The following is a 26,806-nucleotide window of genomic DNA, read 5'->3' on the forward strand; positions in this document are numbered from 1 at the left end:
CCTCCCTCCCTCCCCCCCTCTCTCTCTTTCCCCCCCCCAACACCAATTTTGGCTTCTGATATTTAATATTTGACAATAAGTAAGCATATTGATATAGCTCCAGTTCAGGAAAACCAAATCAATCAATCAATCAGAATAGAGCTGGAAATGACGTTGGAGGTCTTCTAGCCCAAACCCTTGCTCAAGCAGGAGATCCTATATAATTTTTTTTTTTATTAAAATAGTTTTACAACAATTAAATTTTTTCCCCCTCCCCCCCTCCCTCCTAAACCCCCCTCCCCCCCCCCGGACTTCCCGGAGCAAACACAAGGTATAGTTCCTTAAACAAAACATTCATACATTAAATTTTTAAAATCTAACACAATTATAGTCTTTCTCTCTCACATAACCTGACTTCTTCCATTAAAATCAAAAATAACATCCTTCATTCAAAAGCAATCCGAAATTTCTTAATCTGATATCTATTTTGAATATAATCAATCCAGTTCTTCCATTCATATTTTTCTTGAGTACTGTCTTTCAAGAAGGCTGAGATTTTAGCCATCTCAGCCAAATTGGAAACTTTCAATATCCATTCTTCTATTGTGGGTAATTCTTTTTCTTCCAATATTGTCCAATCAACAGTCGTGCTGTTATTAAATTCAAAATCAACTTAGTCTCAATCACTGTACAGTCCGTTATTATTCCCAAAAGGAAAAATTGCGGTAGGAACTTTATCTTCTTCTTCAAAACATTCTGCATAATCCACCAGATTCTTATCCAGAAAGACTTAATTTTCTTACAAGTCCACCATACATGAAAATATGTAGCATCATCACAATTACATCTCCAACATTTCGCTTGCATATCTGGATACATACATGATAATTTCTTAGGATCTAAATGCCATCTATAAAACATCTTATAAAAATTTTCCCTTAAATTCTGCGCTTGCGTAAATTTAACATTTCTAACCCAAATTTTTTCCCATGTTTCCAACATTATTGGTTCTTGAATATTCTGTGCCCAGATCCTATATAATTTGAGACAAGTGGCTGTCCTTCTTAAAAACTTCCAGTGATGAAACACCCACAACTTCTGAAGACAAGCTGTTCCAATTGTTCTCACTATTAGAATGTTTCTCCTTAATTCAGGTTGCTTCTCTCCTTGATTAGTTGCTTGCCTTGCCTGCTGGTGTTTTGGAAAATAATTCGACCCCCTCTTCTTTGTGGCATACTGGAATACTGCTATTATGTCACCCCTGCCCCTTCGTTTCTCTAGAATAGCCATGTCCAATTCCTGCAACAGTTCTTCATATGTTTTTGACTCCATGCCTTTATTCATCCTAGCTGCTCTTCAACACACTTTTTCCAAAATTTTAATAACTTTTTTGTAATGTGGTGATCAAAGCTGGATGCCAGGTGCGGTCTTACTAAGGTTTTATACTGCATATACATTATACTTTATACTACATTATACTGTACTAATACTTCACATGATTTTGATTCTATGCCTCTACAAATCCTCTACAAGGATTTTCTGGCTCATATTTAAATGATTGTCCACAATCACTTAAAAAGAAAGAGTCCAAATCCTCCCCCCATTAATTGGTAACTGCATTTCCTATAAAGATAGTCTTAGGATCAAATAACTTGTCCCCCAAAATTTTTAAAAGTAATATTTATTTTCTGGGGGGAAAATCAGATACATAAACTGGAAATTCCCTCGGAAAACAAATTAATCTGAGAATAATATTCATTTTGAAAATGTTTACCTTTCCCCAAAGGCAAGGTTTAATGATTCTCATCTAATGATAGCTGAAAAAAAAACCTCTGTATATTTTATACATATTATGTTTAGTATACGCATATCTAAATATTTAATGCAATCAGTACAAATATGGAATAGATACCTCTTAAGTGGACCAATTAACAGAATATCTTGCCATTTTGCTAAAGGCATCTATAATTTGCATCAACCCTGGGATAGTAGTATGAAAGATAAACAAAAGGATGTCATCTTCAAATAAAATGAATTTGTGTTCAACTTAGTGATGTATATCTAAAAGCTCCTTGTATTGTGCTTGCTAGGAAATAGTCCTAGTTTTTAATTAGCATATGAGCTGAAGTGTGCACATCTGGACGAAGTATAAGGCTAATCTTTTTTTTAGTTTCAAGTAAGTTGTTAAAATAGCTGCTCTGTTATTTTTAAAGTTCCTGCATGAATTGGTGTAGATTTATTCACAAATGTAAAAATATTGGTACCAGTAAAAAAGGTCTGGAGCTTCATTTTTTCAGAGGCCTGTAGGATTACAGAAGTTTATTTGTAGGTAAAGTTTGTTGCTTCCACTACATGGACACAGAGGAGGAATATCTAGCCACCAACCCAATTGTGTATTATTATTCATTATGGTACGTGCAAAAAGCCAAATGCTCCATTCTTTCCATTTGTGTTTATGTACTGTTCTGAACTCACAGTTTGCTCTTGAGGGCACTTTCCATTTGTCTCAGGTTTCCACAACATCCTCAGGTTAATCAATAGGAACGACCAGTTCCCTAATAAAACTGCAGCTACAATATAATGAATTTTGAATGAGGAATGATTTCTTTAAGTGTTGCTGAGGGTTACACATTTACACTATGCTGAGGGATCTGTGGAAAACTTTCATCTGAAACTTTTAGGTGTTGACTTTGATGTATTAGGCTCAGCCTCAAGTATCTCTTATCGAACACAGATTATTGGCAACATGCATGAGAGTCAGGAATGAAAACAGTTTGAAGGGCAGAAGAAAAGGGAAGGACATATGCTCTAGGATAGAATAACCCACTAGTTCATAGCCTCCAAACAAGAATATTTTTTTATGTAATATCCATTTTAAAATTACTTTTCTTAAATTTCTCCATTTGGAAGAAGGTTCTTTTTTTATCAGAGATGAAGTTTATTTGGGTTTTAATTTAAATTGCAATATAAATAAAGGCTCTAGCCACCATTCCAACTGAGAGTTGCAATAGTTACAACAATAGAAATTTCAATATCAGAAATATGGAACTATAACAATAACATGTAATCCCATGTTAGCAAACCAACTGGGTACCATCATATCAGGCCTAATGTCTGTTGATTATATGCTATATACAAAATACTATATACAAAAAATGCTGATTATTTCAACCTGTTTCCAGTCATAATTCATAGCAATTCCAAAGACATTCTGATGTTCTCCTTAATGTATATTCTATGTTTGTCTTTTCCTTATAATTCCAACCAATGGTTCAGGAACGGTATTATTCTGTAGTTCATCTTTTTTCACTTCACATGCTCAAAATATATGAGGCTCTGGAATGACTCAGAAACACAATATTGTATTCCAAATTATTTTCATTTAATCTGTTTCTTGCATTCTTGCATTTTATAATTTTTTGTATAATGTTTTATAATAATAATAATAATATCAGAGTTGGAAGGGACCTTGGAGGTCTTCTAGTCCAACCCCCTGCCCAGGCAGGAAACCCTACACCATTTCAGACAAATGGCTATCCAACATTTTCTTAAAAATTTCCAGTGTTGGAGCATTTACAACTTCTGCAGGCAAGTTGTTCCACTGATTAATTGTTCTAACTGTCAGGAAATTTCTCCTTAGTTCTAGGTTGCTTCTCTCCTTGATTAGTTTCTACCCATTGCTTCTTGTTCTACCCTCAGGTGCTTTGAAGAATAGTTTATTCTTATTCATGGAGCAATCAACAGGAGTTACTAAGAAAGTCTACTTGGGAATTTTGATGTGGGAGTTTAAGAGAGTCCAAGGAGATATTTTGATATGGCCAATGGGCTAATCAACAACAATAAGGAAAAATGTGTATGAACTTTTGCTTAAACTTGGCTATGCTGGTTGGCATGGGGTCCTGAAAAAGAAGCTATTGGCTGGAGGTGGTTGGTCCAGTAACAGAGAAAGCATCTCCCTTTCCCCATTCCAAACCCATGTGGGGTTTTTTTAGTTTGTTATAATTTTTGCAGTTTTAATCTTTTTATATTTATAATTGTTTTTGTATCTGTATATGAGATGGGCAGCAAATAAATTTAATAATAAAACATACAATGAAAATTATTTTATAATTAGTTTGCTGAGCAGCTCTCATGACTCACTGAATGAGTCAAAAGGTAGGCCTAAGAGGCATTTGCTGAGAAACTCAACAAGAGAAAGAGAAAAAATAATTGGTAAGTGACCATATCTAATAGACAAAACAGGCTGATTTACCAGTTAAAACTGGTAAACTCCCAGGGGGAGGGCCTTCTCTGTGGGGGCTCCAGCCCTCTGGAATGAGCTACCCCCAGGGATATGCCAACTCCCTGACCTCTGGGCCTTCCGGCGTGAGTTGAAAACGCTTTTATTCCATCGTGCAGGACTGGCCTAATAGTTTTAATGGGGATTTTAATAGTTTTTAGTATATTCAGCCTATCTAAATTATTCTTTTAAATGTGTTTTTAATTTTTGTATTTATTGTTCTTAGTTGGCTGTAAACTGCCCTGAGTCCTTCGGGAGAAATTGAATAAACATAAACAAACATAAACACAAAAGATATGGGGCCATATAACAGAAAGGGATAATAGAAGTAACTCCCCATAACAAAAATGGACAAACTGAGAAAAAGGTACTGTGGCTGGCGGTAATAACCCGAAACAAGAGACATGAAGTTATTCTGCATTATTGAAAGTCAAAAGCAGTGTTCAGGTCCTAAGAGAAAGCATTTGTGATAAAACAGTAGAATAGGAAACGGGAGATGGGATACCAAAATGGTTGAGAGGTTATTACTATGAGCTATAAGAAGATAAAAAGAAGAAACATAGTAGCTACTGATTCACTATGACAGGAAACTGAAACAATATTTTCTTGATGGGCTCCATCCATTCATGTAGTGCTAGGATCAAGAATAAAACAGCTTCTATCAGATCCAGTGCAATTATCCCTTCCTAGTGATACATGGAGAGGATTGGTGACATATGAAGAATGCAACAACTATATCACCACAAATTTTAAGTATTTCATAAGGAAGCTCAAGACCATAATTGTTCATGTGGTATTTATATTAATTCTTCCAGTTCATCAAAGAGGATTGAAAAAGGAAATAATATTACAGGGACTAGTTATGCAAATGATGTGACACAAGAGATTGGTTTTGAAAAACCTGACTTGAGTAATGTAACCATAAACTGATGGCATGAAATGGCTTGCACCTCACAAGGACTAATAAAAATGTGCTTTGTCAAAGCATAACAAGGTTGCTTAGGAGGGCTTTAAACCAAATTGCAGGAAGAATGGAAATGAAAACCCCAAAGTAAGGACCTCAGACAATGAGTCTATATCTATAAAAAGAATAAAAGTTGCTATAAATGGAGATTCTTAATACAGAAAAAAGACTCCTGTGAGTCCCTTGGACTGCAAGGCGAACAAACAAGTCAGTCCTAGAGGAGATCAACCCTGACTGCTCTTTAGAAGGCCAGATCCTGAAGATGAAACTCAAATACTTTGGCCACCTAATGAGAAGGAAGAACTCACTGGAGAAGAGCCTAATGCTGGGAAAGATTGAGGGCAAAAGAAGAAGAGGATGACAGAGAATGAGGTGGCTGGATGGAGTCACTGAAGTAGTAGGCGTGAGCTTAAAAGGACTCCAGAGGATGGTAGAGGATAGGAAGGCGTGGAGAAATATTGTCCATGGGATCGTGATTGATCGGACACGACTTCACAACTAACAACAACAACAATATAGAAAAAAATGGATATAATATTGGCTCATTATGTTCATGTCCTTCTTTTCTATATACTATTGATCCAAATTTGAGAAGTAAACTGGATGAGGTTAACCTCTCAGAATAGACCAATTATGATTAATTGGATATGGCTATGACTTGCATGCCTGGCATATAGCAGTTAAAAGGTATCATTTATTTGAAAGGAATAGAAGCAATGCAGAGAAGAGACAAACCGTAGTGTGTTTTTAAAAATATCCATTTCAATTCAGAAATCCCAATGAATGAACTTGAGTGTGGTTTAAAGCACATCTGAACTGAAATTAGTGAGGAGCAAATGTTATAGTTTGTGTCTACTACTGTCCTTTCTAGTGATGGAAAAATAGTGGATGATACATTCCAAAAACAAGTTGAACATCTTTCAAAGAGTCATGATGTTGTAATGATGAGAAACTTTAATTATGCTGCTGGAAGTGAAACTGCCAACCCCAAACCTTCTGGAAAATTTCCAACTTGTTGACAAATTTCACTTTGTGTAGATGGAGAACACACAAGGTGATTCATTATTCTTAACCTGACACTAATCAATAAGAAAGATTTAGTTGAGACAATGAAAATATCAGGATTATGGGACTTCCGGTTTGGCACCGTAGGTGATGGCGGTGATCTTTACGATCACCAACCTCTGGATTATGTGGAATCGCTAGGACAGCTTAAATCTGCTGCCCAGCGGTTCGGAAAACCCCCTCTTCGGGAGAAGGAGAAGGTGGTGAGCTGAGGGCAGAGGTTGAATTTCCCTAAAGCCCCTGAGAAAAAAGGGGTTTGAAGGGTTAAGTTCCCTCCAGTAACCCGAAGTGCTCCAGATCCGAGGATTCTTCTGCTTTGGCGGAACCAATCACCACGACCAAACGCCGAGATTTATTTTGGACAATAAAGGATTATACCGGACAGAACGAAAGTGGGAGAACTTTATGCAAGTAGCCAAGCCGATTCCCTGATACTTTGTAACAAGCTTGAAAACAGCAAGAAAATGGAGGCGAATTGTTAACAAGTTAACGAGTGGAAAGCGAAAGTGATACTTTCAGCGTGTGCCTCTGCAGTTGGTAATTTGCATGTTACTTGCTGCTTTAACTCTTTGCTGCCTGCTGATAGAATCTAGGAGATTTTTAAATACTGCTTTAAAAGACTGTGTTTCTCAGAAGTTAAGAAGATTTAAAGTGAATATTAAGTTGGAAATAAATAAATAAATAATTTTATAGAAGATGGCAGCCAAACAATTAAAGTCTACTGTAACAAAGAGCTCTGGAACTTTATCAGCTGGTGCCTCTCCAGCTCATACAGCAGAGACTAGAACATTGAATTTAGAGGCGTTACAAGAGAACTTAAAAGGCTTTATAGAAGAAAAATTTAAAGTAATAACTGATGAGATGTCTGAAATGAAAGAGCAGATATCAGAAATTCAAGTGGGAAATAAAGAAGTTAAAGAAGGATTTGTAATGGCAGTACGAAGTTTGGCAACGAATGTGATTTTATTGGAAGAGGAGGTTGAAGAAATTAAGCAACATAATTTAAAATTAGAAAATAAAATGGATGAATTTCAAAGTAAAATGGAAAAAACAGAGGATGAAATAGTTTTGATACAATACAGAAATATGGAATTTGCTCTTAGAATTCGAGGTTTGAAAGAAAATAAGGAAGAGAATTTAAGGGAAATTTTTTCTGAAGTATTTGCTGAGATATTAGCAGCTCGTCCAGCAGATGTGGCTTATCAAATTGAAAAAATATATCGTGTGAATTCTTGGATAGCAAGGCAAAAAAAGTTGCCAAGGGATGTTGTTATTTATTTTACAAACAGAATAGTGAGAAATCAGATTTTGCAAGCTTCATATAAGGGGGAGAAGATTCAGATTGCTGGTCAAGATATCTTGATATTAAAGGAAATTCCACCAAAAATGTTAAGGGCTAGGAAGGAATTTGCCTTCCTGGTGAATGAACTTAAAAAACATCAGATTGAATATAGATGGGATATTCCAACTGGTATAATAGTATATTATGCAGGGAAAGTACATCGTTTCAATACGGTTGGAAAAGCAAGAGAATTTTATGTTGAGGTATTAAAAGTTGGAAGTCTTCCCCCATTGGAAGCTAGAAGAAGGAGGCTGAAGTGAAGGAAGAGAAGTGAAGCAGGTACAAGAACAGATTGTGATGGAAGAAGATTTATTACAAGTGTTGGAAATACCTACGACGGGTTTAGATTCAAAAGAACAAAGGCTGACTAGAGCTGCTGCTAAACGCAAGGAACAAGAGATGAAGGCACAACAACAACTGGCAACTACTACAATGGAAACAGTGGGAGGAGCAAGGCCTAAAGTAAAATGTGATCTGCGGCTGGTGTTCCAAAAGTTTCCTTTGGCCGATAATGGCAATTAAACTATTATCTTGGAATGTTAATGGCCTGAATTCACCGCAGAAGAGAAGGAAAGTATTTCATTATTTGAAATAATTTAAAAATGACATTACCTGTTTACAAGAAACACATATTAGATCTTGCTAAATGTTGGAGATGCGATTGTGAAGATGCTACTTATTACCATATATGGTGGACTTGTAAAAAAGTTAAAGTATTTTGGATTAAAGGCTGGTGGATCATGCAGAATATTTTGAAAAAGAAGATTAAGTTTACTCCGCAGTTCTTTCTACTAGGAATAATTATGGACTATACAGCTATAAAGACTAAATTGATTTTGAACTTGATTGCAAAGACTTTTGATTGCTCAGTATTGGAAGAAAGAAGAATTACCTACAATCGAAGAATGGACAAAACAAAACAACAAATGGACACTCAAAGTATCAAATCTGGCAGAGATGACAAAAAACTCCGCTTACTTGAAAGACTATATACTAGAAAAATATATTTTAGAATGGAAAATGTGGATTGATTATATTTAAAATAAGTATCAGATAAAAAAAAAAATATCGAATAGCATATGAGTAAATTTAGGAAATATTTTGTATTAGATATATTTTTGAAGGAGAGGGGAATTGAGAGTGTGACTAAGTGTGGTGTGACTAAAGATTATAATTTAGGAATTATTTTGGATTATGATTGTTAGTTTTGATACCCTGCATTTTGTTCTGGGAAGTCGGGGTGGGGGTGGGGGTAAGGGGAGGGAATTGGGGGGTTGGTAGAGATGGAGTGATGGTTAATGTACAGGGATTATTGAAGAAATATAATTAATGTAGGGTCGGGTCTGCATAGTTACCATTTTAGAACGGTGGGAGGGAGAAAAGAGAGAGTAGGAGGTAGGAAAGAGGAGAAGAGGAAGGAAGAGGGATAGTAGAGGGAGAAGGAAGGTGTAGGGTGGAGGGAGGAGTGGATGTAGATAAGAGAAGGAGAGGAAGGTTTGGAAAGTAAAAGAAGGTAGAAGAGGGAAGAGTGTTAAAAAGGGTGGTGGTGACTGGGCAAGCCCGACTAATTGTATATAACTGTACATTGGATGAATTATTTGATATGATTGTAAAAATAAAACTTTTTATAAAAAAAAAAAAAGAAGAAAGAAAATATCAGGATTATTGGGTGGAAGGGGTTCTATAATGCTTTTTTTATTTTAAGTAAAAGTAAAACTAAAGATATCTTGTACTTTTTAAAAAGTGGTTTTAAATAATCAGAAAGCTGTCAGAAATGCAAAAATTCAGGATCCTGTAATTAAAAAGGATGCTAAGTACAACAAAAAGAAGCTATATTCAAAGTAGAAGGAAAGAAAAGAATATACTTTCTATTTTATTCAGAAAGGAAGAGGAGACATTAAATATTGGAACTCAAAGGAATATGCTCAAGGAATATTTTGAATGAGTTCAGATCATCAGTACCATACAATCTGCATCCAAGGATATTGAAGCAATGACCTGAAGTCCTGCTGAATAATCATGCTGTCAGCCTCCACTCCACTCTTCATTTATTTTTAAATGATTATATCAGTAGATAGAATGTAAAATGTTTATTTCTGTATTATAAACTTTTAGGATCATGAGGTGAATCATACCACCGTCCGGGGTAAGGGAAAAGAGCTTATTATTAGTGTCGGCTGACATAACTGGGAGGAGGGGTGATTAATGATTGAATGTTATCAGCGCGCGCTTTCCTAACCGACACTGCATTCCTGAGTTGACTGACATCCAGAGACCTGTGGAAGAAGATTACCACGAGGGGCCGTGAAGGAGTTGGCATTGGACCAGACCAGCCTGACCTCCTGGAGGAGGAGGGACAATTGGGGGGATATGATATGTTTGCCATATTTTGTCTCAGTTCCAGCTTTGCTTGGCTGCTAACCAGACTGTAAAAGTAAAAGTACTTGTTTCCATACCAAATGGAGTCAAGGTGAATTCTTTCCTATTTGCCGTCGGGGGTAGCCTGACATTAAGCTGGAACTCCCTCATGTCTACCAACCAGGATTGCAATCGCAATACCGGGGGGGAAGAAAACCCAAATGTGATGGAAGGACTGCCGCCGGCTGAGCTGGGGGAGGCGTCCGGAGGAATTTTTGCTGACACTTTTAACCCCGAGCTGGAAGTTTGCAGAGCTCGGTGGATTGAGCAATTAAAGCTGGAAGAGGAAAGGTGGGAACCAAGTGCCAAGAGTTTCAGCCTGGAGTAACAAAAGAGAAAAAAGAAGGGACGGTGAGACTTTCGGATTGGCAGGGAGAGAGAGATAACAGACAGACGCCAGCTGGAAGAAGCCTTTCGTCTTTTCCGTGAGGTGAAAGTAAGGCTAGCTGTTCGCCAAAGGTATGAATCCCCTGTTCAGTCCTCCAAGGGGGGAGGGGAAGAGGAAGATGAAATTACAAAGAGGCCCGTTAGAGGTGATTTCCAGGGTGGTGAGATTCCTGAAGAGACAGAAACTCTCTCCCCAGAGGAAGCTGAATTGGATGGGGGCCGGGCGCCACCTGCTGACCAAGCAAGGCCGCGCAGGGGAAGGAAAAAGCCAAAAATTCCCCCCATATTAGAAAAATTTGATGGGGATGCGAAGGAGCTGGAATTGTTCCTGGCGATAGTGAATGACCACATGTTAGACTGGGGGGGAGATTATTGGTCACAGGCAGCACAAGTTAGAGCTGTGACCCACAATTTGACCGGAAGAGCAGCTGCATGGTTTGTGTCATATAGAAACCACTCCCCCCTACTGCAAAATTACGAGCATTTTATTACGGCACTAAGGAGGAGGTTTGAGGACCCCCTGGCGGAGCAGAAAGCCAAAGGTCGAATGAAAACCATCAGGCAAGGGAGGAGACCGGTGGCTGATTATACCCAGGAATTCAGTGATCTAGTCCCCTTGATGAGAGGGTGGTCGGAGGTGATCCTGGTCGACTTTTACAAAGAGGGCCTGAATGGAGATCTCTATGAACTGTGCCGGCACGAGCCTCTCCAACCACATTGTATGGCTGGTATACCCTGGCAGCAGAGATGGAAATTGAACTAGCGAAGGACCGTAGCAGAAGGCAGCGCACTGGAAGACCTTACCCGGCCCATGCTCCTGGGTGGCCCTCAAGGGACACGCCTAGACCAGAGGGAGGGGGACAACGATCGACTGCGTGCTACAGATGCGGAAAGGAGGGCCATCGGGCAGCCGACTGTCGAGTGAAGTTGGTTCCAAGCACGACCCTGGTGGTGGGAAGGAAGCAGTGAAACCAACTGCTAAGGCGCGAAACCGCAAAAGTGGAGGACGGCATTGCCAAGAAGGGCACGCCCATCCAAGAGGACATGAGCGTCGCCGACACTGATGACAGCAAAACCACATCGGAGTCCGATGAAGACTTTCTGGTGAGTTGGGCACGGGGCCCTTGGACATTCAGTCAACCTGCATGTTCCCTCCTCGGGCAACAAGGGGGAAATGTTAGCATTATTAGATTCGGGATGTACTAGATGCATGATCAGTCCCGAACTAGTAGAAAAAATGGAACTAAGGTTGAGAACCCTAAGCAGGCCCATAGCATTTGCCCAGTTGGATGGCAGTGTGGCAGGGGGAGGACCCGCCCATTTCGTAACAGAGCCCATAGAAATGGAAATTGGAGACCATCGCGAGATTTTAAACTTCATAGTAGCCCCTGGAATGGACCAACCTTTGGTACTAGGACTGTCGTGGTTGCGGAAATGGAACCCCCATATTAACTGGAGAACGGGAGTCACGGTTCCGCTCAAGAGCGTTAAAAGGAGGAAAAGGGGATCCAAGAAGAGTCAGACCATGGCCATGCTCCAAGATAAATGGGGGCAATGGTTGAACGGATAGATGGGAGGAAAGGATACCTAAGGAGTACTGGGACCTGCGGGAAGTCTTTAGTGAGAAAGCATCAGACGTTCTACCTCCCCATAGGCCTATTGATTGTGCCATCGACATCCTACCGGGGGTAAAACTTCCAAAACCAAAAGCTTACCCCATGACCCAAAAAGAATTGGGAGAGCTGCGAAAGTTCATAGACAAAAACCTAGAGCGGGGCTTTATCCAACCAGCTAGGCCTCGCGTGGCCGCACCTGTGATGTTCCGGGAAAAGAAAGACGGCTCATTTCGTCTTATAGTTGACTATAGAAATTTGAACGCGGTGTGCGCCGAAAACATATACCCCATGCCGCTCATGAAAGATATGTTAGCACACTTAGCGAAGGGGAAGTTCTTCACCAAATTGGACCTGCGAGAAGCTTATTACAGAGTCCGTATAAAGGAGGGGGATGAATGGAAAACCGCTTTCAACTGTCCACTAGGGTGTTTCCAGTTTCGAGTACTGCCTTTTGGTCTGCAGGGGGCGCCTGCAGTTTTTATGCAACTGATAAATGAAATACTCCATCAGCATTTGTTCAAAGGAGTTCTTGTCTACCTTGACGACATACTCATCTATACAGAAACTATGGAAGAACACATTAAACTAGTAAGAGCAGTTCTCAAAAAGTTATTGTCTGCTGAACTGTATTGCAAGCTATCCAAATGTGATTTCCATCAAACCAAAATAGACTACCTAGGATATCGCATCTCGGCTGATGGGTTAGAAATGGATCCAGGAAAAGTGAAAGCTGTTTTGGAATGGGCCCCCACGCACATAAACAGCTCCAAAGTTTTTTGGGATTTGCAAATTTCTATCGTCAATTCATCCCCTCCTTTGCTCAAATTGCTTTACCAATCACTAACCTCTTAAAAACTAAAGGAGACACGAAACCCAAACCATCATTACCCCTCGAATGGACAATGGAATGTCAAGCAGCATTTGAAAAATTGAAACGACTCTTTGCCGCCGAACCTATTCTAAAACACCCTGACATGGATGTTCCTTTTGTATTACAAGATGATGCAAGTGATGTAGCAGTCGAGCCGTCTTGCTCCAAAACAATGCTGATGGTAATTTACAACCCTGTGCTTTCACTTCTCGAAAATTGACTGAAACCGAAAGGCGATGGGCTATTTGGGAAAAGAAGCGTTTGCAGTTCATTGGGCTCTCGGACATGGAGACAATTCTTAGAAGGTTCAAATCATCCTTTTGAAGTTTGGACTGATCACAAAATCTGGAAGCGCTAAAGACTCCTAGAAAACTTTCGCCTAAACAAGCCCGTTGGACTCAATATTTTAACCGCTTTAATTTTACTTTACAGTATATTCCTGGAGGAAAAACTTCTTAGCAGATGCTCTTTCACGTTTACCCCAATACAATTGCACTCGCCCGAGGTGGTTCAACCAATACTTCCCGTGCAACAGTTGGCGGCCCCAGCAATAACTAGAAGCCACTCCAAAGCTGACCCCTCACTCCCAGATGAACTAACCAAATCGTTTAAAGAAGCTTTAAACACCGATGACTGGTACTTAACATTCCATGAATGCACACTCCGTGATGGACTAGCTTGGATTGGAACAAAACTATATGTTCCTCTATCACTCAGAGAAACCATCCTACAACGATGCCATGATGCCAAGATGGCAGGGCATTTTGGATTTGTGAAAACTTTGCATCTTCTTAAAAGACAATTTTGGTGGCCAAGTCTTAAAAAAGACATTCAAGCATATGTGGCAAGTTGCCGGTCTGTGCATCATCCAAAAGACCTCCGGGAAAACCTCCTGGACTACTACAAACGGTAGCCAGACCAGGAACCCCATGGAAAGAAATATCCATGGATTTCATAGTGGAATTACCTGAAAGTTCAGGCAATACTGTTATATGGGTAGTGACTGACCTTTTCTCCAAACAAGTCCATTTTATTCCATGTTCAAAATACCCTCCTCAAAGACTCTAGCAAAGTTGTTTGTACAACACATTTATAGACTTCACGGAGTGCCTGATCGCATCATTTCAGATCGAGGAGTTCAATTCACTTCTAAATTTTGGAAAGAATTTTACGACTCATTGGTTCCTTCAAGGATTAAGCTCCTCCCATCATCCTCAAACTAATGGAAGCTGTGAACGTTCGAACTCTGTACTAGAACAATATCTCCGATGTTATGTTAACTACCAGCAAGATAATTGGGCTGATCTCTTACCTTTTGCTGAAGTTGCCTACAACAACTCAATTCATAGTAGCAGGATTTACTCCCTTTAAAATAGCTTCAGGCCAAGATTTTGTTCCTATCTCGAACTCCCACAGGAAGAAACTACTGTTTCCTCTTTATCAGAATGGATAGATCAAATACAAAGCACATGGAAAATGACTCAAGGCGATCGACGACGCCACCGTGCACATAAAAACAAGCAGATAAAAAGGTCCCTGAGAACAAATATCAAGTGGGCGATAAAGTTTATCTTTCCACCAAATATCTTCAAACCACTCAGAAATCTAAAAACTTGGACCCAAATATGTGGGACCTTTCCCAATAGTAAAATCATCAACCCCGTGACGGTACAACTAGATTTACCAAAAACACTTAGAGAATCCACCCGTTTTCCATGTGAGTTTGCTGAAACCTGAACACACTTCTACTTTCCGTCCTAACCATACACCCCCTCCTATACCAATTCTCATAGAGGGAGAACAACACTTTGAAATAAAAGAAATTTTAGATTCAAGAAAACATAGAAATAAAATTCAATATCTTATTTCTTGGAAACACTTCCGTTATCCCAAGCTGTGTGGGTGGGTATAGCTCATAATGGAAAAAGAAGTCCCATATATAGTGGAACAGAATATCTTCTCCAATACCTTTATAGCTGTATGAAATCCAATATTTGGAAATTTCAATGGAAAAAGATCTAAAGAGTGTGACAAAGAGAATGCAGGCAACCCACTGTTTAGACTTTCTGAATATCTGTTGATCAATGGCCTTCCTCTCTAACCAGGATGAAGAGAGCAGTTCGCCTATCTAAAGTGAACTCAGTACTCCCCTATACTGAGTGAACTGTCAAAGAGGGGAGGGAATTGTTTAAACCTCCTGGTGACAATGTAGTGCTATCTAGGTTCAAGTTCTCCTCCCTGCTTCATTCTATTGTTTATTATAATTACAACAGCATAATTCCATGTTCTTATTTTGAAGGTGTGAAGCATAAATTAAGATAGGGGAAAGTCACTTAATTAAGGTGAGTATTAATTTGAAGGAGGAGAGGAAATCAATTTGCTATGACCACTATTATTTGCTGATGGGGTAATCATTTCTGGATGGCTGCAAGAAAAAATAAATCACTACTTTCAAAGGTTTATATTCACATCTTATTAATTTAATTATATGCTTTATCATTTCATTTTAATTTTTTTCATTCAATCCCACCACATATTATGAATGGCTGTGCATAAGCTATAGCAGCCATTTTATGATGAACCAATATTTTATGGTATCCGTGTGAGAGAAGTGCTTCTGATGCTTCCTAGATGCCTCAGAAAAAGGCAACTGCATTTTGTTTGTGTTTTTTTCTTGAAGATGTTTTGCTTTTCATCCAAGAAGCTTCTTCGGTTTTTCACTTCAAAGAACTGAAGAAGCTTCTTGGATGAGAAACAAAAAGTCTTCAAGGAAAAACAAAGGAAGTCCAGTTGCCTTTTGAGAAAAGCATCTTTGGGACAATCATGACTTAGGTGACTGAGAATCTCCATTGTAAGAAAGCTAGATTCCACTCTAAATCTAATAACATCATAGTTTACACATACATTTTAATGTTAGAAATAGAAGCATTGTTTTTCAGATTTCAAATTTGGTTGCATGCTGCCTTTGAAAAGAACAAATTGTATAATTTTTAAAAGTTCGTATCATTTTCATGTATTTATAATTATGTTTACACTTGTATCTGTCATAAAATACATACTCGATGAAAATAAAAATAAAATAAAATAAAATAAAATAGTAGGTCTTTTTAATGAGCAAAAGAAATCTGTCCACTGACACTTTGGAAAATTTATATAAAGTCTGTAGAAGGAATAAGTTTGCCTTCAATTAAATTAGCTGTCTTATATTTTCCATCAAGTTTATAATTGGAGTTTAGGATATGCCAGGCATAGAAATATGAGGAAAAAGTAGCTTCCTAGATCCAGAAAATATGCTATGTAAGAAGTTAGGCCTACAGCCATGTCCCCTTCATTTTTATAATGTCGCAAAGGAGTAATAAGTAAGACTTAATTCTACATTTAAAACCGAAATGAATTCAGGTTTTCTATCAAGTTAGAAGCTGTTTTATGCAAATAGCTCATGTGAAAAAAAATGGCAGAGGTTTCTCAGCCTGTGAGATTTAACACATATAAAATGAAACATGTCAATTGGCCTTTGGCTAAACCCAGAAAGAGAATCTGGGTCAAGACAATGCTAGATTAGAGTCAATTTTAATATATTTTAAAAATATTTCAGTTCAGATTTGGGAGTGAAATAGATTCTCCTTCCAGCTATTTTTTTAAAAAACCAGTGCTGCTTGTTGGTTGTAGTAGCTACAATCTAATGTTTTTTTTGGATTCATCCAAACTTTCTTTTAAAAAAGAAAAGAAAAGAAAAGAAATAAATAAGTTGATATATATAAAAGATTAATTTGTTTAATGTAGACTTTCATAGCTTCAGTCTCATTGATTGCATATATTGCAGCCTTTTTCAGAATTGTAGCTAGCTCCACTTTCTCACTCTCACATGGCTGAGGTACACACACACACACACACACACACACACACACACACACAATATATATATATGGTATCCCTTCTTCTCAAGCAATTATCTCCCAAAAGCTTAGCAAGAGAGAGAGAGAGAGAGAGAGAGAGAGAGAGTTAAGAGAGTTAAGCAATCATATCTTTGTAGCCTTAAGGAACTAAAAGTAGTAGCGTGTTCCAATTCCAAAATTATTCTTTTATCTAGTTAAACTGGAATTAAAGAGAAGTGTAACACAGGGCAGAACAAATCAGCAGAATAATGAAGGAGTGGAACTCACATAAATCACTTTTCTGTATTCTGAACGATTGTGAAAACAGTGGCAACATTTCCTGATCAAGTTAGTTTCACTTGTATTTTTTTTCAGGTCATTTTTTCTAAAAAGAAAAAGTTCAGCATCAATCTGTAAATTGTGTTTTGTTTCGCCTCACATAAACACACACACACGCACACACACACACACACACACACTGACACCCACACATAACATATACCAAATACCTGGCATTGTGTACAGGAACACCTACATAGTGTATGGGCTAAACGCTCTGAAATGCAGATGTAAGATTCCACAGAAGGTCATGCAGAATAAGAGGGCTAAGATCCTGTGATCTTCCAGATTCAGATGGACTGGCAGGTACTGGCCAATCAACCTGTGGTAGTAGACAAGGACCAGTAGACAATGGTTGTGATAAAATTAGTCTTGCCAAGTGATAACAACATCAAGAAAAAGGAGTATGAGAAGCTGAAGAAGTACCAGCACCTAAAGAAGGAACTCAAGAGGATGTAGAAAGTAAAAGTTGATGTAGTCCCAATGGTGGTAGGGGGAGCGGGACTGCTGTTTTTAACCTGGGAGAGTGATCCCAACAGACCCAAGCAGCAACATCAGAGTACACGATAAACTTCTCCTAAAACTAACATCCTATGGCATCTCAGGACCCCTCCACAAATGGATATCTGCTTTTCTGTCTAACAGACAACAAGTGGTCAAAATTGGCAATGCTTTATCAAATCCTGTTCCTGTCAAGAGTGGCATTCCTCAAGGCAGCGTCCTTGGACCAACACTCTTTATACTATACATTAATGATCTTTGTGACCACATCTCAAGTAATTGTGTTCTCTTTGCTGATGATGTCAAACTATTCAACACCATAGACAATACTTCTATCATTCAAAACGACCCTGATCATCTAACCACTTGGTCTAAAAATTGGCAGCTCCAAATTTCAACCAGCAAATGCTCAGTCTTACATATAGGAAAAAAGAATCCAAAAACTAAGTACATACTAGATGGACATTACCTTACAGACGACCCCCATCCCGTTAAAGACCTTGGAGTTTTCATGTCAAATGATCTAAGTGCCAAAGCCCACTGCAACTACAAAGCAAAAAAAGCTCTAAGAGTTGTAAACCTAATTTTGCGTAGCTTCTTTTCCAAAAACACCACACTACTAACCAGAGCATATAAAACATTTGCTAGACCAATTCTAGAATACAGCTCGCCTGTTTGGAACCCTCACCACATCTCTGACATCAATACAATTGAACGTGTCCAGAAATATTTTACAAGAAGAGTTCTCCATTCCTCTGAAAACAACAAAATACCCTATCCCACCAGACTTGAAATCCTAGGCTTAGAAAACTTGGAACTCCGTCGCCTTTGACAAGACCTAAGCTTAACTCACAGAATCATCTATTGTAATGTCCTTCCTGTTAAAGACTACTTCAGCTTTAATTGCAATAATACTAGAGCAACTAATAGATTTAAACTTAATGTCAACCGCTTTAATTTAGATTGCATAAAATATGACTTCTGTAACAGAATCATCAGTGCTTGGAATACTTTACCTGACTCTGTGGTCTCTTCCCATAATCCTAAAAGTTTTATCCAAAAACTTTCTACTATTGACCTCACCCCATTCCTAAGAGGACCATAAGGGGCGTGCATAAGCGCACAAATGTGCCTACCATTCCTGTCCTTTTGTTTTTTTATTTTCTTCTTCCTATATATATGCGTATACCTCCTTATATTTACTCATATATGTGTTTATATACTATATAATCTTTTTGTATGATACCTACATATATTGTTGTGACAAAAATAAATAAATAAATAAATAAATAAATAAAGTACTGTGCTAGGAACAATTAAGACTCTATGTAGAATCCTCAAACTACAAGGTCCCTAATAGAGGACCAGAGCTTGAGGAAGACACATGCCATCCATATTTTTTTTTATCAAGAACATGTTTAAAAATTAAAAGATTATTAAGACTAACCTTATATCAGCCTTTCTCAACAAGGTAGTTTCTTAGACAATGTGGACATATTTTCTGAATTCTTAGAAAGAAAGTAATAGCAAACTGTTGCCTAGAAAAAACCATGTACATGTCCATTAAATCACCAGAAATCAACTTTACTTGAGGATATTTTTTATTAATGACCACTATTCTTTGCAAACAATTCTATGCAATTCTATTCAAAAGAAAAATTCATTCCATTCCATGGAGCTTATTCCCAGTTAGGCACACATGTAGGCACACACTACAACCTCTGAGCATGTAGCTTGTGAACACGGTAATAATAATAATTTACTAACGTTATATGCCAGCCAATTACCAGAGATTGGGTGGTTTAGAAATTGATAGAAACATTTAAAACAACAAATACAAAAACAAAATAAAAGTGAGCAAAGGGGGCAGAAATAGCAGAAAAGGAACCGTTACAGATGCAGAATAGATAGAACTGATGTCTAGGAATTCTGGAAGTTGTAGGTCTTTATATATTTGCTGTGTACTTATTAATGAAAGGTTCCATGAATACAAATGCTTCCTGGTTTGAAATAATGTTAATAAAGTTATCCTGGAGCCTGAGTGAAGCTCTGAAAAAGAAAATAAAAATATTTTATTTTTATTTTATTTTTTACTGTAATACAAAGCACCAAGATTTTGTTTAACAATAAGCTTCTCTCTATTTGACAGATATGAAACTGTAATCCAAGACTGATGGGAGTAACTTATCTTTTGCTAAGAAATACAGAGAGATTTTCTCCTGAATACAGAATAAAATTATAAGTCATTCTGGAAAAGAAGGCTGAAATAAATTGAAATGTAATTAAATGACAGTTCCAAGTTATTTCTTACCTTTGGGTATTAAGAGTCACATTTGCCAAACTAGTTCTCATTCTGATGAAAATTAATCAGGGTACTCCAAGGTACAGATGTTGAGCTTAGATTCCTTCAATAATTCCTATATTTTCTATTGGATAGCAAAGATGGTCATCACTGATTTTTTTTCCCAGAAGCGCTGTGAAAATATCTGCAGTGAATATTTCCCATGTGCTGAGAAACTATAAAAAACAGCACTGAAGTGTAAGTTTTGTGTGTCATTAATTAGAGGATATGGCTGGGGATCAAACCTTGGACTCACTAATCAGGTTTCTTTAACCTGGTATCCTTCTGGTACGTTAGGCCTTCAACCTTTAGAATTCCCAGTTACCATGGTTATTCTGATGAATGGTTCCACTCCATGATTTCAGGCAAATTTCCCCCCCATGATTTATTACATTGCTGACTAAAATGTGGAACATCTACATGCATGGAATATAGAAAACTGCCATAATTGAACAAACATTTTCTTTGTGGTTTATTGCTCCATTTATGCTAGTTTGGTAAACACTAATTGGTAGCAACTATTAGTGAAAGGTAGCATAACTGCAGTATTGTAGAAAACAACTTAAACTGATTTGGGATTGTACAAAGGCACCATATACATGTCCTTACATGCGGTCATTAGGGTTTCTCAAGTTATGGAAGAATCATGATTAGCCTCCCTTTCATATGGAGGAATCTTATATGCAAACTCTGATGTTTCATGTGATTTCTGTTGAATGTCCCCAATAATATAGAGCATGAACACTCTCCCTTAACAGCTGAGTGAATTCCTTCCCTTCTCTATTTTGTTTCCCATCAAACACTAATTCTCCATCAAATCTGAGAACAGAGAATCTGGGTAGACCATTTTCAGGAGATGTTATTGTCCAACAGTCACTCTAGGGAAATTACATTAGGACCACTGCCATTAAAAAGAATTGTGAAAAGAATTGTTACCCAAGATCTTCCTGAGTTTAATAGAAGCATGGGGAGACTGAGAGACAGGAGATTGCTAGAGAAAGAGTTTCACAATGGAAAATAAGACATTCATATGGACACCATTATCTAAACAAGTATAAGAAATTCACATCACCCATGAAATTTTTTCTAATTCTTTTCTCCTTTGAAAAAAGTTCCAAAGCAAATTATCTTTCATTATACTGAATGATATAGGAAATTTCTCTGCTTGGAACTAATTTTACCTATCAACTAAGCTGCCTTTTTTCTTTTGAATTACATTCCTCTCTTGACTTAGTTAAATATGATTGCTTATAATAATTACTTAAACCCTTGCTTCTGGTAGACTTAGCACAGCAGTGGCCTATATTTGTGGAATGTTGGGATTCAGTAGGTCCCGTCGTTGCTGATCATTAAAAGGGGATTTAAAGATTCATTTGATTTCTGTTTTATTTGTAAAAGGCATTTGCTGGCTACATGACCACATGCAGTTTGGCTTTTAGCTGTATTGATTCGATGTTATTGTTGATTGGACTAGATCCTTTGCCGTAGTATTATTCCTGCTTATTAGTTTAGGCATGGTGATTTAGGCGTTTAGAAATTATTTATACTGAAAACATCACAAAGCAGTTCAAAACTAAATGAGGAAGAAAGGGCAGAATTCTACCTGCAGTGATAAATTACAGACAAGGATATATTATAATATACTAGATATTGGTCTTTCTCTCCCTACCTCTTAATTCTAAGACCAAGGATGATGTAAAAGATGGATAAGGAAACAAATCAGTGGTGGGTTGCTCCTGGTTCAGTCTGGTTCTTGCGAACCTGTAGTATCAGCGGCAGGAGGTTCCGCCCACCCACCCGGATATCATCATGGCCGCATGTGCTCTCATTGTGAACTGGTAGTGGAGGTAAGTAAAACCCATCCTGAAACAAATGTATGTTTGTGGACATAACCTGACTAAAATAGACATGATTTTGGCAACAAAACAATAAATAGATAGGCTGTTGTTAGATTACAGAAGAGGTAACCAAGGCCTTTTGTTCAGGAGTGTTGGATGAGATAGAAGCAGTGGTGAGATTCAAGTAACCGGTTCTCTGCCCTAGTGATTTCTTCCAACAACCAATTTGCCAAACTGCTCAGAAAGTTAACAACCGGTTCTCCCGAAGTGGTGCGAACTGGCTGAATCCCACCACTGGATAGAAGGGACCTATTTTTACTATGTTATAAAAGTAAAATGTTTAGAACTTAACCTTAGAGAGGAAAAAGTTTGGAAACAACATAACATAAAATGTGGGAACTAAATGTTGAAAGGGAAGTTGCCATTTCATGAAGGAATATAGTATGTTGATCATATATTTATATTAATAACAGTGCTTACTATGGTTTCAGTATTCTAACTTACTTGAAGACATATTCACAGGTTGGCATATTTCCACATGTATTTTACTTTATCGTGTGATATTTTCTTCCACAATATATTAAGCCCACCAAGCATTATTTAAATCTAGCCTTTCAGTTTGACATACCCATTCTTCCAAGTTTGGATGTTTTTTTTCCCCCTGTTCCATCTTATAGTTTTAGACAATCTTGTTGGAAAATCAGTCTTTAGGTGCCATTGCACAGTTTTGTTGTAGCCAGTCTATGACATCAAAAGAGAAACTCCATTAACAGAAGATAACCAACTATGCTTTAAATTTGCATAAATTAATTTATGTATAGAGATAAAATTTGAGAAGCAACTATGTTAAACTTTTCAAGACATTTTCTCCAAAAACTTTCCTAGCAGTTCTCAATTCTTATTTCTTTTTAAAAAGATAAGAAAGTTTTGGTTAAATATTCAAGATTAGAGGGTGGTGGCCATGCCTCAATTTGGTTACAAGGTGATCATGGCATATCCTAAGTGTTTTTATACAATCCTCATTCCAGAAACTGCAGCATTCTCATATTAAATCTCATGAGAATACAATCAAGGAATTCTTCCTGTTGGGCTTTGTCCAAGGTGAAAAATGCAGGCAGCCAAGGAAGCATCAGAATGAGGGGAAATTGTGTAACAGATTACAGCACCAGAAATATACAATCAACCACTATAATATTCTATAGAAATACGATAAAAGTATTAATCATTGTCAAAGACCCTGAAAATATGTCTTTTTCCAGGCTTCACATGCAGCTGCATCTGCCTAGTTCTGTATCAACCATCATGTCTTTTTTTTCTATTTCCTCTTCAAACCTCTTCGGGTGCGCTTCAAGGTTTTGGTCACTATCTTTAAAGCGCTCCATGGCATAGGGCCGCCTACTGCCACCGATTGCCTCCCACCGACCCGTACTCTCTCATAGAGAGGGACTCCTTAGGGTGCCATCCGCCAGGCAGTGCAGGAAGGGCTTTCCCATCTCCCATCTTAAATAATTTGAAAGAACCATTGGCAGTGATTGAGGAAACAGGAAGTCTGCCAATGAATACCTAAGAGTAGTAAGGAAGGTTGTATTTGCCCCAAATTAATCCATGTTAATCCTCCCTTTATTCTGAAAGGAACTTGTCTATATGCAATGTTGGCTCCAGGTTTGTGGCTAGATAAGTCTTTATCAGTGATCCCACTTGAGCTCAACTGGCTATGTGAAGGCACTGTTCTAATGCATATACAGTATATTTCAGGATGCTATGTTAGCCTTAGTAATCTCAAGTCTTCCAGAAATTCTTAGGTTTCTCTGTCCTTCAGAGACCTTCAGGAATTTCTTTGTCCGAAAAGGCCAGCAAGGCTTTCCTGAAGGCTTCTCTAGCTGATAACAGAGATCTGGATTGATCTGGAGCTCTATTATTGGTTACAGGGGCCTTCAGGAAATCCTTGCCAGCTGCAGCAGAATAAATGGGCTGAGGTGTGTGAGGCCTGGCTGCAACTGTCTGAAGGTAAGTAGTAGGGCAGCTCCACCCCCCCATAGCTTAATTTTTACCTGTATACCCTGGAATGGGCAGGATCTTAAAATCTGCGCATGTCCAAGATGGCGCCGTGCCGCTGAACAGCTGTTGCGGCGACGGGCCTATTTTGGACCCGACCGGGTTGGGGGGGTGTCTTTTTGACAGCTTGGACCCCCCGCCCGGGTAGAGGACAGTGCAACGGGTCGGAGGATGGGCGGATTGAGGCGGGGCGGCTCCGGGTTCCCTCAGGAGGAGTCCCGGAGCGCTCTCCCTCCGGTGGTGATATGGCCGACGGCGGTAGCGGCAGCGGCCCGGCCTTTTCCAGCGGCGGCGGCGGTCGGTTCTCTGGCGGCGGCAGCAGCGGCCTGTCTCGGTTCTGCTCTGGGAGGGGCCTTAGAGCCCTCTCCCCTCGCCCCTTTGACTGCGGTGTCGGTGGTGTGGGCAGCCTGGCCTTTTCCAGCGGCGGCGGCGGCCAAGTTCTTCGGTGGCGGCGGCGGCCTGGCCTGGCGTTGCTCCGGGAGGAGCCTTGGAGCTCTCTCCCCCCGGCGGTGGCAGTGCTGTCGGCAGTGGCGGCGATGGCGGCGGCCTGGCTGGACTGGTCTGGCGAGGGCCTAGCCTGTTGGTGGGCGGCTGGGTCCAGCGAACTGGCCCAGTAGTTGGGGCCGGTGGCATGACCCAGCAGGCCCGGCGGGTGAGTGGCCTACTCCAGCTGGCGGCCTGGCTTAGTGGCCACGAAGAGGCCCGATGGTCGCCTTCTTTGCCACCCTGAAGGTTGTCCACGGGCCTAGGGGACGCCCTCCCTATCACCTAGAGGACGTCTATGGCCGTCTGTGGGGGCTTTTTGAGTTCTTTGGCCCCCCCAGACTTTGGGAGAGAGGCGCCTCGTCGGTGGAGCGGCTCGGGCCATTAGGCACGTGCTTCGGCCTCTTTGTCAACTTGAAGGACGACCACGGGCCATGTGGGCTCCTTTTATCATCTTAGAGGACGCCCATGGGCTGGCTGCAAGGGGACCTTTTGAAGATATTTGGCCCCAGTTGGGTGAACTGAGGATGGTCCTGGACAATCCTAGCTTGACTACTGTAGGACTTCATCCTTTTCCCCCTCCCCTCGTCCATAGACCACCCCTCGGGATTGGATATGAGGGGTTGGTGCTCTGACTTAATCATGGCGGTTTTTCATCTACCGCCTAAGAACTATATGTCGTCTGTCTTTCACCCGGAATTACTGGTGTGTCAGTTTTCATCTTGACAGGTCCAGGATGGGTCTGCTTGCCGGACTCTTATCATGCGGATATTTACAGCGGCTGACCTTCTTGCCCTGCGAGATTCCCCTCTCTCGCGGGTTTGGCCCTCCACATTATCGAGGGCCCATCTTGAGGACGGGTTTTGGAACCCCGAGAGATGGCATGCCAAAAATAGGAGACTCAGGGGATTTTTAACTAATTGTTTTAATCGTTTTTTTAAGGGGAGTTTTAATGGGAATTTTAAGGGGAGGGTGGGGGGGGAGGGATTTGACGGGTGGGGGAGAGAACCCGTCGGGAGGATCCAGCCCTGTGCTTGTTCGGCACTACTTCATCTGGTCTGAAGGCAGGGGAGGCTCTGTTCCAGGACTAGAGGGTTGTTCGATCTGTACGGTAAGTGGGAGAGGCAGATATGGCGGAGGCGTATCGAGAGTTGGGAGCACGTGTTCGATGTCTGAAAGCGATCACGTGCTCCGGCCCCAGTCCCTACCCGTTCCTCGGGCCATGATCCTCAGAGCTTGGATCTTGGCTGATGTTATGTAATGCCGGTCCGTGGTTAATAAAGCTCCCTGATTTGCGATCTTATTCAGAAGTCCGCGGACCTTATGGGCATTACGGAGACCTAGTTGGGTCCAGAGGGGGTTCCCCTTGTTGAGCTGTGCCCTCAGGTTTCCGAGCATTTCATCAGCCGAGGCCCAAGGTAGGGGTGGGGGTGGCGGTTGTTATTAAGGAAGATCTAGAGCCGAGGGAGGCCACTGTTCCTCAGATTGCCGGCTGTGAATCCCTCTATGAGCGGTGGGGCCATAGGAATCAGTTGGGCTTGTTGATCGCGTACCTGGCTCCTTGCTGCGTGACCACAGCCCTGCCTGAGCTGTTGGAGGTACTTGCCGCTGTGGCGGTTGAGACCCCCAGACTTATAGTCATGGGGGATTTCAACCTTCCATCAGCCGGCTTGTTATCGACGGCAGCTCGGGAGTTCAGGCTTCCATGACGGCCTTGGACTTGATTCGAGTAAATGATGGCCCCACGCACATGGGGAGGCACGCTGGATCTGATTTATATCTCTGGACAGTGGTTAAATGATCTGGAATTAGATGATTTAGTAACAGAACCAATGTCATGGTCCGATCATTTCTCCTTCGCCTAGACTTCCGAACCGCCACTCACCATCGCGGGAGGCGGAACCTATCGTTGGTTCCGTCCCAGGCGCCTGATGGACCCGAGAGGTTCCTGAGGGAGCTTGGGCCATTCCCTGAGGATCTGGCCCACGGCACGACTGAGGAACTAGTCGTGGCCTGGGAACAGGCCACGGCTGGGGCCTTGGACCGTGTCGCGCCTTTGCGGCCTCTGACCCGGCGCAGATCTCGTCCGGCCCCTTGGTTCTCCGAGGGGCTGAGGGAGATGAAACGCCGGAGAAGACGCCTAGAGAGCACCTGGAGGTCCAGTCGTTCCGAAGCTGATCGGACACTAGTTAGGTCCTATTCTAGGACCTACCTAGTGGCAATGAGGGAGGCGAGGCGTTCTTACGCCTCCACCCTCATTGCGTCGGCAGATAACCGCCCGGCCGCCCTGTTTCGGGTGACCCGCTCCCTCCTTCATCAGGAGGTGCGGGATGACCCTTTGCAGGGACGAGCCGAGGAGTTTAGTGGTTATCTATACGATAAAATCGCTCAGCTCCGGGACGGTCTGGACCGAAATTGGGATGATCCAAGCGAGGAGAGGAGGCACGTCTTGT

Source organism: Ahaetulla prasina, chromosome 1 (genome assembly GCF_028640845.1).
Source record: "Ahaetulla prasina isolate Xishuangbanna chromosome 1, ASM2864084v1, whole genome shotgun sequence".
Lineage (NCBI taxonomy): Eukaryota > Metazoa > Chordata > Lepidosauria > Squamata > Colubridae > Ahaetulla > Ahaetulla prasina.